This window comes from Cetorhinus maximus, chromosome 13 (assembly GCF_964194155.1).
Source record: "Cetorhinus maximus chromosome 13, sCetMax3.hap1.1, whole genome shotgun sequence".
NCBI classification, from domain to species: Eukaryota; Metazoa; Chordata; class Chondrichthyes; order Lamniformes; family Cetorhinidae; genus Cetorhinus; species Cetorhinus maximus.
In genome coordinates this window covers 95384422-95402236 of record NC_135891.1, presented here as the reverse complement: position 1 = coordinate 95402236, position 17815 = coordinate 95384422, and the positions used below count along the sequence as shown (strand labels likewise).

The 17815-nt window shown below is 42.4% G+C and overlaps 1 protein-coding gene across 1 annotated transcript in view; it reads right to left on the bottom strand.

The window, feature by feature from the left end:
• Positions 1-16139, bottom strand: part of zap70 (zeta chain of T cell receptor associated protein kinase 70) — a 109542-nt gene extending 93403 nt beyond the window's left edge. Inside the window, exon 1 of the mRNA XM_078555846.1 lies at positions 15907-16139. The gene's annotated coding sequence lies outside the window, so the exon portion shown is untranslated. The remainder of the gene's footprint in view (positions 1-15906) is intronic.
• Positions 16140-17815: the final 1676 nt, after the last annotated feature.

The following is a 17815-nucleotide window of genomic DNA, read 5'->3' as shown; positions in this document are numbered from 1 at the left end:
GGGCTGCAGATTATTAATGAAACTTTATCCACTGGCGGGATGAAGTTTCATGTCCGTTTTTTTAAAATTTAATAAATTTTATGAGTTTATTATTAACATGTCCCATCTCGTGTGACATTGTCACATGAGGGGGGCGTGTTAATAATTTTAATATTTATCTATTTTTAGAGTTTACTTACCTCTCACGAATCTCCCTGAGACAGGACTTTACCTCAGGGAGCAGAGCGCACTTTGACAGATGGGGATTCCCTCCACCCTCCGCACAGGAAGCACATAGTGCTTCCCATCAGGCAGGCCGCTGGGCAGGCCTTCATTGGCCCCCCCACTCAAAATGGCGGCGGGCCCCGTTTCAGCGGCGGGGTTCGGCTGCCTGCCCGCCGCCAAGCTGGTGGGGCCCGCCAGCCAAGGGCTAAATTCTGCTCTATCTATGCAATGCATGCATAGGGACAGATGCAAGTAGGTCAGATTAGAATTACTGGTTTTCTGTACAGGTGTGATGATTTTCATTGTAGATCATCCGCTTGACTTGCAACTGCAAATGGAAGTGTTTTTTTTCTTTTTATGAAAGGGAGATGTTTGGGGAAGTGCCTTTGTGCAATGTGGCTTGCCATAGGGATGTGACTTCTGATGTCACCCTTGGTATATAAAGGCTTGAGAGCAGAAGCTATTTTATCCACCACTTGGAACATGGGCATAAGTGACTTCCAGCAAGGCTAGAGGGATAGGGTTGTGCAGGTGCCATGCAATTCCCCAGAGGGCGAGGTTACACAAGAGTTCTGCTGCTGAGGACTCAGATGAACACTTTGATGGAGTATCATCCAGAAAAAGGCTGATGGGGGCAATGCATAATAAAATGCTTGGTGCATTATAGGGCCTTCCAGAAAGCCTGCTCTTGTTGCCAAGAAGCATGGAGGAATTTGAAACCAACTTGGCACAGGGTTTTATGCAGACTATGGAGACCATCCTTCCCAGTATGGATGTGATAGCCAATTCCATGGAACATTTGGAACCATCACACAGTGTCTGATGACCAATAGGCTGTATTTTCATTTTTGGGGTGGGTAGCAGGAGTCGGGGAATTTTCCAGCTCAGAGTACCTGCCTCAGTGGAAAGACAGGATTTTCATTCCAGGGGGCGGGTGCTAACAGGAGTGTTTCAGCACTCTAAAGGATGTTTGGGCTCTCAGCAGAAGATGCATAACGAGGCTTGGCTGAGAGCCCAGACATCCATTAGTGTGCTGAAACAGTTGCGCCCCAGGGAAAACATTGCTTGATTGACAGCTCTGGCTCCCTGGTCGATTTCACAATGTTTTGTTTTATATAATATAAAGAGGTTTCAATTGCTTCCAGTTTTTGCTATTGATAATTTAGAGGATCTGGATGATTGATGCTTCTATAAGGCTGTAGCAAAAGCAATTTTTATGAATGAATGACTTTTTTTAAAGCTTTTTTTTAACACATCCTATTGTCACTATAGAATACATTCATTCTATACAGAGCATATAGTGGATGAATGGGCATGGAAGTGCCATCGCCTGGCCTGGAAGGAACGAGGGGCCATTTGGTGTGGATGGAAGGGCATAGCTTGGCACAGAGGTTATGAGGGCCATGGAGGGTAGGTGGGTGACATAGCTTACCATGAAGGGCATGGGTAAGATCTTTTGAACTTAACTTTCAAAAGATTCCTTTATCCAGATAATGGCACATGACACCTTTGAGGCGCTGTGAACTACAAATCTTTGAAAAGTTGGCTCGATTCCATGAAAATTACAGAGGACGCGGATATGCTATCTCCACAATGGATCTGGCCAGGTTGGGAGTGCAGGGTATGGGCTCATACCCTTTAAATGGCACTGATGAAAATAGGAAACCCTGGGAATGGAGCTGAGAATCCCGGAATCAGATCTTGGTGGCCATTTTCACACTTTCGCCGAGTCTCCCCGACTCCATGAAAATCAAGGCTGATGTCTCCATCGCAGCACAAACAGAAGCCACCCAACAACTAAATACTGGAGCAGGAGGTCAACATGAGGTCACACAATCTCAACTTGTTGTCAAGCAAGGTCAATTTGCTGCCATGCAGACTCAGACTGCTACCATCAGGGCTTTGGATACCAGTGCTCAATGGAACATCCTGCAAGGGCATCTGCAGCCTCACCAGCTGAAAGTCAACAGCCTCCACCAGCCATGCTCAGGTCACTGGGGTAACATTACAGAGGAGCCATAGGCCAGCACAGCACCTGTAAGACAGGCACTAAGGAATTACACAATGTTGATTGGTTGACTTTTCTCTGGGATATTAGATGGTTTGCCTGATTAATTTGGTTTGGAATGGCTGTTTTGTGGTGACCTTTATTTTAGCATTGTGGCCCAGAAGACACTGTGATGGTCAGTGACAGAGGGAAGGTGGGGTGTGTCGTTGTTGTAGAATGGAGATTTGTGGTTGTGTCCAGTGGTACCATATCGGGATGAGGCGATCACAGACAGCCCGTCCAGAAAGGGGTTATGTCATTTGCCTTCTCCCTTCCTCCAGCTACCTCCATTCCTTTTCCTCTACTTCTTTCTCCTTCTCTTCTTCTTTCTTCTCCTCCTCATCTTCCTCTTCTCCTCCCCAGTTGCTTGCCATATCCTTGGTGGCAAGGGTTGTGTCCTCATGATTATGAGGTTATGCCTCAGCAGATCACAATGATCATGTTCCAGCGAGTACAGCAAGGCTCCTCCAGAGTGGTCCAAGCAGCGGAAACATTGCTTGAGAACCGGAAAGGTCAGTTCAATAATAACTTGTGTGGCAGAATGGCTCTCATTATATGATGCTGCTCATCTGTAGTTAGGGCTGTGCACTGGAGCCATGAGCCATGTGGTCAGCAGATGGCTCTTGTTAGCCAGCAGCCACCTTCTGGTTTGCTGTGCAGTTTCAAATGCCAAGGGAACAGCAGACTGGCACAGAATAAAGACATCATGGGCAGAATTTTACATTCGGCATGCAGGCGCGCGCCAGACACGACACGCGATGACATCGGGCGTGCATCCCGACGTCATCGCAAACCTAAACGATGTTTCATTCAGCGGGCGCGCGCCAGAGTTGGCTGCACGCCCGCCTATAATTGAAAGGCCTATAAAGGCCATTAAGGACCTAATTAACCTGAATTTGACGCTGCCCATCCAGCCTTACGGTTGGCGGGCAGGCGAAAAGGCCAAGCAGCCTTTACGTTTTTTAGGAAACCTCATCCACAAGCGGGGTGAGGTTTCCTAAAGCTATTACGAATGAAATAAAAACTTACCTTTGAAATTAAAAACATATCCCATCTCATGTGACACAGTCACATGAGGAGACATGTTCCATTGAATTTTTATTGTATTTAATAATTTTTTCAAAAAGCGCTTCAATCTCCCTGAGGCAGCTCCATGACTGCGATCCACGCAGGGTGGGCCTTAATTGGCCTACCCTGCATGGATCGCGGTGCGGAGCAGATCGCAGGCGGCGGTCAGCTCCACAACCACCCCCACCCGCCTACCCTCCCTCAAGCCCGCCCAACAACTGGAAAATCCTGGCCTATGAGTGTTGGCCAGGTAACCACATCACCTACATGACGTGCTCAGGATAGTCGCACACCAACTGCACGTAGGGAGTGGGACACTTTGAGGTTGATCTGAATTGAGATGCAGCATCTTCAAATCCATGTATGTGCAGTCAGTGGCACCCCCCACCTTGAGAAAGCCCTCTATTTTGGCAAAGGCACCTAGGAACATTGGATCATAGGACTTAGAAGCAGGAGGAGGCCTTTCAGCTCTGTGAGTTGCTCTGCCATTTGATAATATCATGACTGATCTCATTGTGGTCTCTACTCCGCTTTCCTGACTGCCCTCCCATAACCCTTGACCTCCTTGTTTATGAAAAATCTATCCAATTCAGCCTTGAATAAAATCAATGGCCCAGTCTCCACTGTTTTCTGAGGAAGAGAAAGCCACTGACTAAGAACCTTCTGAGAGAATAAAAATTCTCCCCATCTTTGTCTTAAAAAGGAGACCTTTATTTTTTTCAAACTGTGTTCTCTAGGCCTGCAGTCATCCGCTGCTTCTCACTGGTCAGAGAGAAGACAATGTTTTCCCTTCTCCTAGCATCAAGAGCATTTATACAGCAGTGCTGAGATGATGACTGCTCCAGCATGGAAGCAGCCTAATTGTGAAGGAATTCAAGAGCTTGGTCACTTACACAACATCTGGCAATGCCATAGTTGCCCTGCTCTGAAGGCTGCAGTCTGCCTGCAAGGAATGGTTTTGTGAAGGGGAGGTTGTGTCTCACTAACTTGATCGAGTTTTTCGAGGAATTGACAAAGATGATTGACGATGGAAGGGCAGTGGATGTTATCCACATGGATTTCAGTAAGGCCTTTGACAAGGTCCCTCATGGCAGACTAGTACAGAAGGTAAAGTCACATGGGATCAGAGGTGAGCTGGCAAGATGGTTATAGAATTGGCTTGGTCATAGAAGACAGAGGGTAGCAGTGGAAGAGTGCTTTTCTGAATGGAGAGCTGTGACTAGTGGTGTTCCGCAGGGATCAGTGCTAGGACCTTTGCTGTTTGTAGTATACGTAAATGATTTGGAGGAAAATGTAACTGGGCTAATTAGTAAGTTTGCAAACGACACTAAGGTTAGAGGAGTTGCAGATAGTGAAGAGGACTGTCAAAGGATACAATGGGATATAGATCGGTTGGAGACTTGGGCGGAGAAATGGCAGATGGAGTTTAATCCGAACAAATGCGAAGTAATGCATTTTGGAAGGTCTAATACAGGTAGGAATTATACAGTAAATGGCAGAACCCTTAAGTGCATCGACGGGCAGAGGGATCTGGGTGTACAGGTCCACAGGTCACTGAAAGTGGCAACACAGGTGAATAAGGTAGTCAGGAAGGCATATGGCATGCTTGCCTTCATCGGCAGGGGTATTGAGTATAAAAGCTGGGAAGTCATGCTGCAGCTGTATAGAACCTTGGTTAGGCCACACTTGGAATATTGCGTGCAATTCTGATCGCCACATTACCAGAAGGATGTGGAGGCATTGGAGAGGGTGCAGAGGAGGTTTACCAGGATGCTGCCTGGTCTGGAGGTTATTAGCTATGAGGAGAAGTTGGAGAAACTCGGATTGTTCTAACTAGAGCGACGGAGATTGAGGGGCGACTTGATAGAAGTTGACAAAATTATGAGTGGCATGGACAGAGTAGATAGTCAGAAGCTTTTTCCCAGGGTGGAAGAGTCAATTACTAGGGGACATAGATTTAAGGTGAGAGGAGAAAACTTTAGAAGAGATGTGCGGGGCAAGTTTTTTACGCAGAGGGTAATGAGTATCTGGAATTTGCTGCCAGAGGAGGTGGTGGAATCAGGTACGATAGTGGTGTTTATGAGGCAGCTTGACAAATACATGAATAGGATGGGAATAGAGGGATACGGACCCTGGAAGTGCAAAATGTTTTAGTTTGACAGGCAATATGATTGGCGCAGGCTTGGAGGGCCGAAGGGCCTGTACTTGTGCTGTACTTTCCTTTGTTCTTTGTTCTTTGAATGGCAGATATCCATGAGCACCTCTTTCATTACACAGAGACAATGCACATGTCCCTGGCTTAGGTTGAGGTAAGAGAAATACTCCTGGAAATCATGTGGAGAAGGCCTCAAGCTGACAACCCTTCTTCCTGCAGCCCCCTGCCCCTCCTCCTCCCACTGCGAGCAACTTATTCTTTTCTGTGCTGCCTCTGCTCAACCTCCCTCCCATACTGTGGGCCAAGGTGGTCTGTGAGCAAATTGTCTGACCAGAACCTTTGAAGCCAGAATTAAGGTCTTCTCCACATCACCACATCACATGTTGACCCTGTCACCTTTAAACAGCAATAGAAAACTCGGAGCATTTCCACACACTCGGACAGAACCAGTAGAAATCAATCCGCAGCTAACCTGAAAGCAGTTGATGATCCTTTTAAATAGCACTGGCAGGGGTTCCTTCCTGCTGCTGAACGAGTGTCCAGCTGTGCATAGTTAAGAAAGGGCAGTAGCTGGAGTGGCGAGTTTGAAAATAGCATCACTGGCATTAAATCAGCATTACACGCTGGCTGGCATCAGAATCTGCCTATTCCGTATGCTTGGTGCGCACACTTCTAATGCCTGCACTAACGCCCTTACCAAAATGGCATCTGGTATGCACTGTGCCTGAAGTGTGCACGGCTGCATGGAGGCCATCTTGATACCAAAACAGCACCAGTAATACCAAAGGGCGGAATTTTACGGCCACATCCCAGTGTTTGGCAGGGCAGTAAAACGGAGCGAGCCATTCAAAGGTCCCTTGACTTTGGCAGGACTGGAAAATCCCACCGGCGGGAGGGCCCAGCAAATTACAACCTAGCTACCGAAACTACGCCCCATGAAGAAGACCAGCTTATGTAAGTTTTTTAGACTTCCTAAATAATGCACAGATGTAGATTCACACCCAAAAATGTGGCTGTCGGATGGCCCAAAAATCAACTGATATCGGTGTAACTTGATGGAGATTTCCTTAGCAATTTTTTTTGAATTTTTCTTACACCACTGTACTTAATCAAAATACTACTGCCTGTCTGATTGTAGATCCCTACACTGTTCATTTTTGCTTCTTAAGAATACTGTCTTTTATTTGACACTCACTAGAATTGGATCGAGTCAACAATGATGCATTCCAGCCCTAGTACCATTTGACAGCTGGGTGAGTTTTAAATATCGCTGTACAGATGACGAATAATGAAAATACAATAATAACTTGTGTTTATGAACATTCAAGTTAATAGATCCAAGTAGTTTGTAGTAATATTGGTTCAATTCCACTAACAATACGAAAACTCTAAAATACCCTATTCATGCATATATGTGCTGAATAATTATGCAGGATGAATTCTAGTGAGAATATTATGGACACTCAATTATATCCTTTATATTAACAATTAGATTTCATGTGGATTGTTCTCTTAGTTTGCTTCTAAGATTGATACTAATTCTGCATTACAATTAGAATTATCAGGAATGAATTTTCTCATCAGGGCGGGTTTACAGGTCCTGAACCCGCCCCGCAGGGGGAAAGACACTCCGTTGGATTTTGACCAGTGCCTCCCTTTAATTGACATGGAGACAGGTTCCCAGTCTAATTAAAGGTGGAAGGCTGGGTCTTGAAGGTGTAGGGCCAATCAAAGGCCTTCCAGCTTTAGAGGAGCAGCAAGCTGCAGTAGATGGTAAGTAACTGAGAGGGTGATTCAACATGGAGGTGCCCTCACACCAACTTTTTTACTAAGTTTAAATAAAAAGCAGCAACAGTGGCCAGGCAACCACTCCAATCCTTTGGCCGTACCCACACCTGGACAGGCAGGGAGGGCCTCCAGGCCTGCCTGCAGCACTGGACACCAGGCCTATTGCTGGATGCCCACCTCCAGGCAGTTAAACCCTGTTAGGGAAAGTGGGGGCCGATTGGAAAATCCCAGTGCGCTTATCAAGGCTCTTAACAAATCTAATTGACTATGCTCCTCAAAGGGGCGGTAACCTTTCCAGATCCAAATCCACCTCAGCAAATATGGCCAAGGTCAGGAGTGGGGTCAGGAAACCAGCATGTTGGTTGGCACTGGTATTTTTAGGCCTCGTTTGCCTCTGTTCCTGCCTTTGATGGGACCTGAAATTTCAGCTTTCCTTATCAGCAAGAATCTACACAGTCTGGTTAGTGGAATTATAGAAATTAATTGTAAATGTCAACTTGGGTGACATTTAACTTTTTTGAGAGATGAGCTTAGAACAACATGTTTGAAGTGTGTCATTATTTGAATTGCCCCGTGTCATAACATTTATACTTTGAGTGCCCACGCAATACTAACTTCTAATAACACTGAGTGAAAGTTTCCTACTAAGAGTTCAGTTCTCTTACAAAAGAAGGACGACGTGACTGTGCCACCTGCACAAAGGAAAGAAAATCAGCATGAAAGTCACCACCAGGCTTGTTTTGCGAATGCACACTTGCTGACTCAAAGAAATACTGGGAGATCAAGAAGAGGAAGAAGAGGAAATGTGCCCACAAATTTTAAAATACCTTGTTAAATCTAGTCATCCTTAAATGATCTGAATGATTTTTTAGACAAGTGCTGAAGAGAGAAATGGAAGTGGCTGGAGTTACGAGGAATTAGTGGAGAGCAAAGAGCCTTTCTGCAACAATGAGCCATAAAGAAATGTAGAATTTACTGGGTTAAACTGGCAGCCTAGGTACCAAGAATAGGCCTGCCAATTACATGCTGAATAAATAATATGAAATTGTATAATCGGAGGCAAATGTTACAAACTCTTGTGACTATGGTTTGCAGATACCTACTTGTGATATTTTGTGGTCACAAGTAGCTTGTTCTGAATGGAAAATGTTTTTCCACAACTGTAATAGTGATAGTGAAGGGCATGGCACCTGTTTAAGGCTAAAGCTTTGTTAAAGCATTTTAAGAAGTATAATCTAGCCTGTAAAACTATAAAGCATGACAATATGAATTAAGACATCCAACCTATGCTACTTATTCCATGTTTGAAACAGAAAACTATACCAAACATGTATGGAAATTAAAGTTGTTAATATTTTTTTAAAATATCTTTCAAACGCATTTAAACATTATATTCTTGAGGGAATAAAATGCAAGCTCTTCATCATTTATTTCACTTCATGCTTGGGTTATAATATGTTTACCATGACCACACGGTGGTTAAGCATTTAGACATTTCAAAAAAGATTAGGTTGTAATTATTTTGTAAAAATAACAAGTTTTCATGAAATAAAATGAAATTTCATGAGGTAAAGATATCTAGATCATGATCATTGCTATTGGCACACCCATTTGATCTATCAAATCGATGGAAATTCAAATCAGGTGCTCCCGATGTGATCATTAACAATGGTAACTTGCATCATATGCTAATAATATAGTCTGTTATGAGACTAGTCCCGCATTTTCATTTTTTACACATTTTGAAACAGTTCTTTTCAAAATAAGCAAAGCAACTATGTGTTAATGCTTTATGTAACTACTATGCCTGCAGTGTATACAATACCTAGTGCATCAATCCTACATTTTGACTCCTCTGATGAACTGAGAATAACCTGCATTGCTGTGTGCTTCACTTTAAGATTTAAAAATAATTAAGCAGTGTTCTGAGGCCTGACTGAAAAGTAGTTTCCTGTAGATTGTGCATTTACTTGGGCACATTGTACACAAAAAGTATGAAGCATAATTAGCACAGCTGAGAGACTGCTGTACGTTGTGAAATCATTCTCCTGTAGGTTCGCCCACAGTGCAGTTAGTGAGGGAGTTCCAGGATTTTGACCCAGTGACAGGAGGAATGGCAATATAACTCATGATGGTGTGTGACTTTGAAAGGGAACTTGCAGATGAGGCGTTCCCATGCATCTGCTGCTCTTGTCCTGCTAGGTAGTAGAGGTTGCGAGTGTGGCAGGTGCCTTTGAAGGAGCCTCGGGGAGTTGCTGCAGTGCATTTTATGGATGGTACAGATTGCTGCATCTGAGCATTGGTGGTGGAGGGAGTGAAAGTTTAAGGTGGTGGACGGGTACTAATGAAGCGGGATGCTTTCTCCTGGATGGTGTCCAGCCTCTTGAGTGTTGTTGGAGTTACACTCATCAAGAAAGTATTCCATCACACCCCTGACTTGTGCCTTGTAGATGGTGGACAGGCTTTGGGGAGTCAGAAGACAAGTTACTCACCGCAGAATTTCTAGCCTTTGATCTGCTCTTGTAGCCACAGTATTTATATGGTTAGTTCTGTTCAGTTTCTGGTCACTCATAAACCCCCATGGTAAGGTTTCAGCAAGGTAATGCCATCAAACATCAAGAGGGCATGTTAGATTCTCACTTGTCGGAGATGGTTATCGCCTGATACTTGTGTGGTGTGAATGTTACTTGCCACTTATTAGCTCCCACGCCTGAATGTTGTCCAGCTCTTGCTGCATGCGGCACAGACTGCTTCAGTATCTGTGGAGTTGCGAATAGTACAGAATGATACTGAGCACTGTGCAATCATCGGCGAACATGCCCACTCTGACCTTATGATGGAGGAGTTAAAGATTGTTGGGTCTAGGACGCTACTCATAAGAACTCCTGCAGTGAGATCCTAGGCTGAGATGATTGGCTTCCAATAATCATAATCATCTTCTTTTATGCTAGGTATGACTCCAACCAATGGAGAGTTTTAACACTGATTCCCATTAACTTCAATTTTGCTAGGCCTCCTTGATGCCATACTCAGTCAAATGCTGTTTCAAAGTCAAGGGCAGTCAGTCTCACTTCACCTCTGGAATTCAGCTCTTTTGTCCACGTTTAGACAAAGGCCATAATGAGGTCTAGACTGAGTGACCCTTACAGAACACAAACTGAACATCAGTGAGCAGGTTATTGCTGAGTCAGTGCCACTTGGTTACACTGTCGATGACACCTGCCATCACTTTACTGATGATTGAAAGTAGAATGATGAGGCAGTAATTGGCCGGAATTGGTTTTTTCTGGATTTATTCTGAGGTGCGACTCAATGAACTCACAGACAATAATGTCGAAATCAAATATTGTAGCATATTCTCAGATCCAGCATTAAATGACATAAATGATCCACAGATGCTGCCAGACCTGCTGAGTATTCCCAGCGCTTTCTGTTTTTACTTCAGAATTCTAGCATCCACAGTAGGGAAATTATATCTAACTTGTCTCCCACTTACAAGCATGGGCCAAGCTCAGATCTTTATTTTTTAAAAGCAAAGATAAAGCATGAGTACAAACCATCGTTATTTATTGCCTTTCCTTCATTCAGCAAAGTCAAACCATTGTCTTTTTTTTTGGAGGAATATTACTTCAGCATAATTCAGCAGCTTTCTCTTCTGTTATCTAAAACTGATCTGATTCTAAACTGTGTAGATTTTTTTTCTGCTATTTGCCTTATTTAATGGTAATCTTTAGTAAGTGGCTTGGATCAAATGCCAGCTGGTATGGCTGTTTAATAAAAGCCATTTATTGTCTGCTCCAATACATTTCTGCTGCAATATCTCTCTGGCCTTTGCCTTTTCCTTCTTTTGTTTTCCAGTCATCATGATCTTCTCAGATATTTGTGGCCTTCCTCTTACCAATTTTTTACTTGTTTGCCCTCTAATTCTGTCTCCCCTTTCTATTTTCATTATTGGCCTGACATGTTCATTATTGGAACAAAAGTAATGGTTCTGAGCCTACTGCAGTTAAGCTTTCTGATGATGTCTTGACATTGGTTTTCAGTTGCAGAGATATTATAGTTTGCCTATTCTGTCTTGCTATTATATCAGCAGCCGTCTAGTGTCTGATAAAGTGGCAAGTAAAAAGACAGCAGGGCAAAAATTGATGTGCAATGCGCCTGCTTTTCAGATGCAAAATGGGGGCAAACAGATGCACAGGCTTTCGGCCCGTACTTTTCGACATCCAGAGCAATTGCAAAAAACAGGTGTTAGGCTCTCAAATTTTAATATGGCCTAAAACATGTTAGAGGATCCCTGTGTAAAATTTGTTCTTGATTAGTGGGGCAGGCATCAGGCCTACCTCGCTCACATCTCTTCAGTGGTCCCTTCTGCCACCTTACTAGAAGTAAGATGTGTTTATTCGTTTGTAAAAAGAAACCCTTTACGTGAAGCGGCAAGAAGCAGGAGTGCTCTCCCTAATCAATAGTCCTGGCATTCATGCATTCCTGTTGCCTGCTTTAACCAGCAGCTCCCAGAACGTACCTGAAGGCCACCGCCTGGTCTGGAATGTTGTCCTGAATTGACTTTTCTCATGGAGCGACCTAACTCTGGAGGTGCAACAGTTGCCAGCAGCTCAGCCTAAATGGGAGGACCAATTCCTAGTGATCCTCGGGTCCCTTGGTCTGGGTATGTGCTCACGACACCAAGTCTGAGGCCAAAATTGGGCCCAGTTCAAAATCTACTTCAACAAGTTTGTAAGGCTAGCAGATCAGAGTTAATATTTTTCTCAAACTTCCTATTGTTCATAAAAGTAACGTTATTTGCTTCTCCTCCTCCCTTTATCAACTAAAATATTATTGACTCTATGTGGAACTGCAATGGATTAGTAAGGCTTTGTAGATTAATTAAGATTTAAATAACAGAAATTGGTTGCCATTCAAGATACAATGAGAAGATTACAAGAAAATGAATGAAATGATATACAAATGTCTATATTAATCTAGTTTAATTAATAATAAAAATGCACTTTATCCTGATAGCAGTTAAACACATTGGGCGAAATCTTAGCTCACTCAAAACCCATTCATTTCTAGAATTAAAATCAGGTCCATAATCTCGGCTAATCTATCACCATCCTGATTTGGAAATGTATCGCTGTTCCTTCACTGTCACTGGGTCAAAATCCTGGAACTCCCTCTCTAACAGCACTGTGAGTGTACCTACACCACATGGACTGCAGTGGCTCAAAGAGGCAGCTCACCACCACCTTCTCAAGGGCAGTTAAGGATGGGCAATAAATGCTAGCCTAGCCAGTGATGCCCACATCCCACGAATGAATTATAAAAAATAACACTTAACTGCACTACTGAGGGAGAGCTAGCTTCTGGGAAATTTGGACAAGACAATTAGGCCAAGCCCAGGCCAGCTTTTCAAGCGGATTCCATGATGCTACTAAAGTGAGGTTTCTCTTAGAATCCTGACCAACGTTTATCTCTCAACTAACGGCAAAAAAAAACTAACCGGTCATTTATTTGATTTGCTGTATCTGGAACTTTGCGGTGTATGTATTGCCCTGCCAGGTTTGCCCACAAAGAACAGTGACTGTACTTCAAAAATAGGTCATAGGCTCTGAACAACTTTGGGATATTCTGAAGCAGTGGAAGTGCTACAAAATTGCAGACTAAGACTGGGATTTTCTGGCCCCCTTGCGGGTGGGACCTGCTGCGGGCGAGGGTCGCCCCGACCAGAAGCCCATTGACTTGCGGCGGGACCGAAAGATTGTGGTGGGCGGGTGAGCAGCTACGGAAAGTCCTGCCGTAATTCTTCCTTTCTACTTCTAACATGGATTCTTTTCTGCTTTGCAGTTTCACAGGATGGTATCAATAAGTGACCATATAGTCAGTCAGCACCTATTTATGCATAAAGAAATATGGCTCATGTATATTTACAAATAGGTTTAGACAAATTTGGTAAATCTCTTCAAACTGTTGACACTAATCAGTACCGAGTCAGATTATATTTTAATAAAATCACAATACTGTGGATGCTGGAAAGGATTATTTAATTGGAGGCAAAAATGTAACCTACAAATTGAAATTAGTTTAATTTTTGAATTTAAATCTCTCTCCACAGATGCTGCCAGACCTGTTGAGTGTTTCCAGCATTTGCTGTTTTTATTTCCGATTATATTTTGTCTGAGTATTCCAAGTTCAGTACAGGATTTTACATAAGAACATTAAAAGTCAGGCTTAAGAAGTAGCAGTCAAACAATGTAACTCATCACCAGGAACTAGCTGCAATTAAATACCACACAGGGGATCTCTGTGACTTCGGCACAACATCAATGGAACCACTGGAAATATGGTGTCAGCAATTGAAAGGGCCATTTCTGCTGATTCTCCAAGGCCTCAGCTAATCTCCCACCAAAGTTACACTAAGAAATTGGGACAACTTGAATAAAATTTCAAGGCCAATAAACTCTGTTACAGATACTGGGATCTAGATAGAGAGATGCAGAGCCAGAAGGCCAAATTATATTGTCAATTACAACGATCTACATGAAGCCTTTTACCTAACCAACACTGGACGGTTCATTTTTTATGTTTTGAGAGAGCAAGTGGCAAAATTTAACTTGCTTCTAACATTAAAAAGGAACACACATCCAGTTCCAAGGAATTCTTAAGACTAACTTGGCACTTTATAAAATTGGCTTCATGCTAGACTGGAGTTATACCATAACAACTTGAATTCCAAATGGTGTCACACTAATTACCATAGGAAGTGATATACCTTTTGTCATCAGTGTGCTCAGGAGTAAATAAAATTAGTATTCAGTGATTGTCATTTCTTTTGTTCTCATATTCATATTGGCTATACATTAGTAAGACATTTCTTGCAGGTGGCAATCAACATAACATGCCTGTGGTGTGAGGGTGCACAATATTAAAGCCGTGCTGTCTGTTGCTGTTTGAAAATCCATTTCGGCCCTTTATTTCAGACTAAACACTCCAAGAAAAGGCTACTTGAAACTACACTTGTGTTTTGAACAAAATGTATTGGTGTGTGCTGTTATATTTCCTTTCCAATTTATTGTATTTATATGTCACCTTACAGCATTGTCCATTTAACTGGCCTATCTGATAAAATCTCATCCTCCTTTGAAAAAAGGGATCCTTCATATATAACCCGAATTTTCATCGTATTATCTTAACTGATAAAATTATGCAGTATTATTCTTGAACTCTAGTCAAAATGCTTCATAAATGGTGATCTGAAATTTTAGGATGTCAGTGTAATAAAGCTAGAACAAACCAAAATAACTCAGATGGTCGGTGAAACGCTCTCCGAGATATGTTATAAGATAGGAACATAAGAGCAGGAGTAGGCCATTTGGCCCATTGAGCCTGCTCCGCTATACAATTAGATCATGGCTGATCATCTGCCTCAATGCCACTTTCCCGTACTATCGCCATATCCCTTGATGTCATTAGTCTCTAGGAATCTATTGAGTTCTGTCTTGAACATGCTCAATGATTGAGCTTCCACAGCCCTTTGGGGTAGAAAATTCCAACGATTCACCACCCTCTGAGTAAAATTCCTCATCATCTCAGTCTTAAATGGCCTACCCCTTATCCTGAGATGGTGTCCCCTGGTTTTAGGCTCACCAGCCAGGGGAAACATCTACATCCACCCTGTCACACCCTGTAAGAACTTTGTAAGTTTCAACTAGGTCGCCCCTCACTCTTTGAAATTTTAGGAAATACAGACTGAGTCTCCTCAATCTCTCCTCATACGACAATCCCGCCATCCCAGGGATTAACCTGGTGAACCTCCATTGCACTCCCTCTATGGCAAGTATGCCCTTCCTTAGATAAGGAGACCAAAACTGTGCACAATACACCAGGTGACGTCTCACCAAGGCTATGTAACTGCAGCAAGACATCTTTACTCTTGTACTCAAATCCCCTTGCAATAAAGGCCAACATATCATTTGCCTTTCTAATTGCTTGTTGCACTTGCACGCTCGCTTTTGGTGACTCATGAACAAGGACACCCAGGACCCTTTAGACACCAACATTTCCCAACCTCTCACTATTTAAGAAATATTCTGATAAAAAAATAAAACATTTAATAAAGTGTGAAGTGTGGTCATCCCTTAGACAAAATCTTGCCTTTTTTATTAAGCAAAATGCTAAAATCAATCTTTTCTAGAGGTTTTCAGAAGATCTTACATATATAACTGGTTTTCATTATAAGAATTGTATGATTTCATCATGACATTTTGATATACTTATAAATTTAAAATCAAGCTAATTTTAATATATAGGTTGCATTTTTGCCCTAAATTAAAAATCCTTAAAGGGGTTAAGCCTTATGTTATGGACTTTTCTAGCTGTCTCCTATTCATGTCTTAAAACATTACATGTTTAAAATAGTTGAATGCTGCAATAATCTCACACTGTACTTTGAAATTGTTTACCTGCATCAGTTATAACTCCAGAAATATCTGAAAATCGTGTTTTCACAAAAGGCATACAATATTTTTTCTGCCATTATACTGCACAATATAAAAGGGTTCTTTAAAATGATTTAAGTAGCTTTTTTATCATCACATGTGCTGGACATATACACGCACACTATTTATGAATACACAATAAAGCTTACCTTCTGTATCGTTTAAATTCTACGTCATTTATAAAGTCGAAGTATTTTCACTGAACGTTGATCACTTTGTATCTTAATCAAAGGAATGATAATCTTTCCAAAATTGGTAGATATTGTGAAAAATATTCCATTAACTGACGAGAAAAAGCAGTTATCGACTAAAGTAGTTTTATTCAGACATAATCAGTAAAATCTTTCGTAATTTGCAAGCCAAGAGGTTACGTGGCGGAACTTGTAGGCAGTATCAGTTTCTCGGAACCGTGACCTACTTCCTAACTGCAGTACTGCCGAGGGTACTGAACATTTTGTTTACTATTCAAGATGTCAAAATATCACAATTCTGTTTGCATATTATCGGCAATATGCACTTTGGTCAGGCCAGGTTGCATTTACACTGCAAATTTAGCATCAGTGCAAAGTGGTTTCACCTTTGCAACATTAGTGTAAAACAGATGTTAAAACCTAATTCCAAAGTAAGATGGAGTGAGAGTCCCTCCTGTTGGGTCCCTCTCTGTTTCACTCCAATGCCAGGTTGAGTCCTGAATGTGGATTCAGGCTGCATTTACATTATAATGACATCCATGACACCAGATTATGTACTGTAAATATACCAAAAGTGTGCAGTTTTAACATTCTTACTGCAGATCTATATAATTTGTGTTATTGGTGTATATTTTGTATATCATACAGCCTATAACTGTATACTATTTTATTGCCGTAAAATCTGCTTTTGTTTATTCTGTGTACTGAAATCTATTCTGAATTACTGTAAACTCTGTGGCTGTAAAATTGGGATCAGTAGTGCTTATTTCCTTGCTGTTAGGAGTTGCATTTTGTTTCCAAAATGGCATTTTCAGTGACGCTTCTGGTGTGAGTTCTGTCAAACACAATATTGATAAGGGTTAGAACATGTGCAGTGAATGCCCAAGAGGAGTATACAGAGTAGGCAGATTGTGACATCAATCAGCACGTAACACCAATTTAACACAAGTGCTGCCATTTTGAAGCTCCACACTCAAGCATATGTTCTGGACATCCAACTATTCTATTTAAAGGGATCATCAACTACCTGACGGTTAGTTGCTGGTTTTTCTTTTTGCTGTGGCTGTAATTCTATGAGCTGAATTTTACACTGATCAGGCGTGAAATCATGCAAGATGACATCACGTGAGTGTCCCGACATCATCCCATTCTTGCGCGATATTTCGGTCGGCGGGCACACACAAAAGCCGGAAAAGCACTATCCCTAGTCATGACTTCACTGGGGATAGTGTACTGTAATGTCAAGCCCCACTGCTCCCCGAGCCGCAACAAATGTGAAAAGTCTGACCAAACCATCAGATTGCCCCAATTCTACCTAACTGTTTAACTTAGGTTAAGAGAATACCAGAACCAGGTTTGTAAACTTAATAAGTAAATAACTGTTAATTGAACAAATTGTCTTTAACTTGTGGCAAAAGAAAGAAATATGAATGCTAACTTCTAACTCAATAATTAAACTCTACCCCTTCTTAAACCCCTATACACAAATACACAAATACACACGACGCACAAACATGGATTTTAAGGGTGGCCATGAATTGACCAGCCAGTGTGAAATCGTGGTTGGGGGCCGATCGCGGTTGGCGGTCCGTTTCCTGGCCGCTCCCGGGCCTACCGATTGCACCCGCCCACTGAGCTGAAAATTCAGGCCTGTGATTCTATGACATTAAACATGACACCTTGCTAGAAGAGGGAAGAGTAGGCTTCTACAGCAGAAAACCATCTTTAAAGGTCTTTAGGGAGCAGATCTGGAGTTCTGTGATGCCCGGGAAACCTTTTAGCACAGTGGTACCCAGAGCCATTGATGGCAGCATTCTGAACTTCCATTGCACCCAGGCATTGTGTGGATGCTGCAGTATAACGAAGG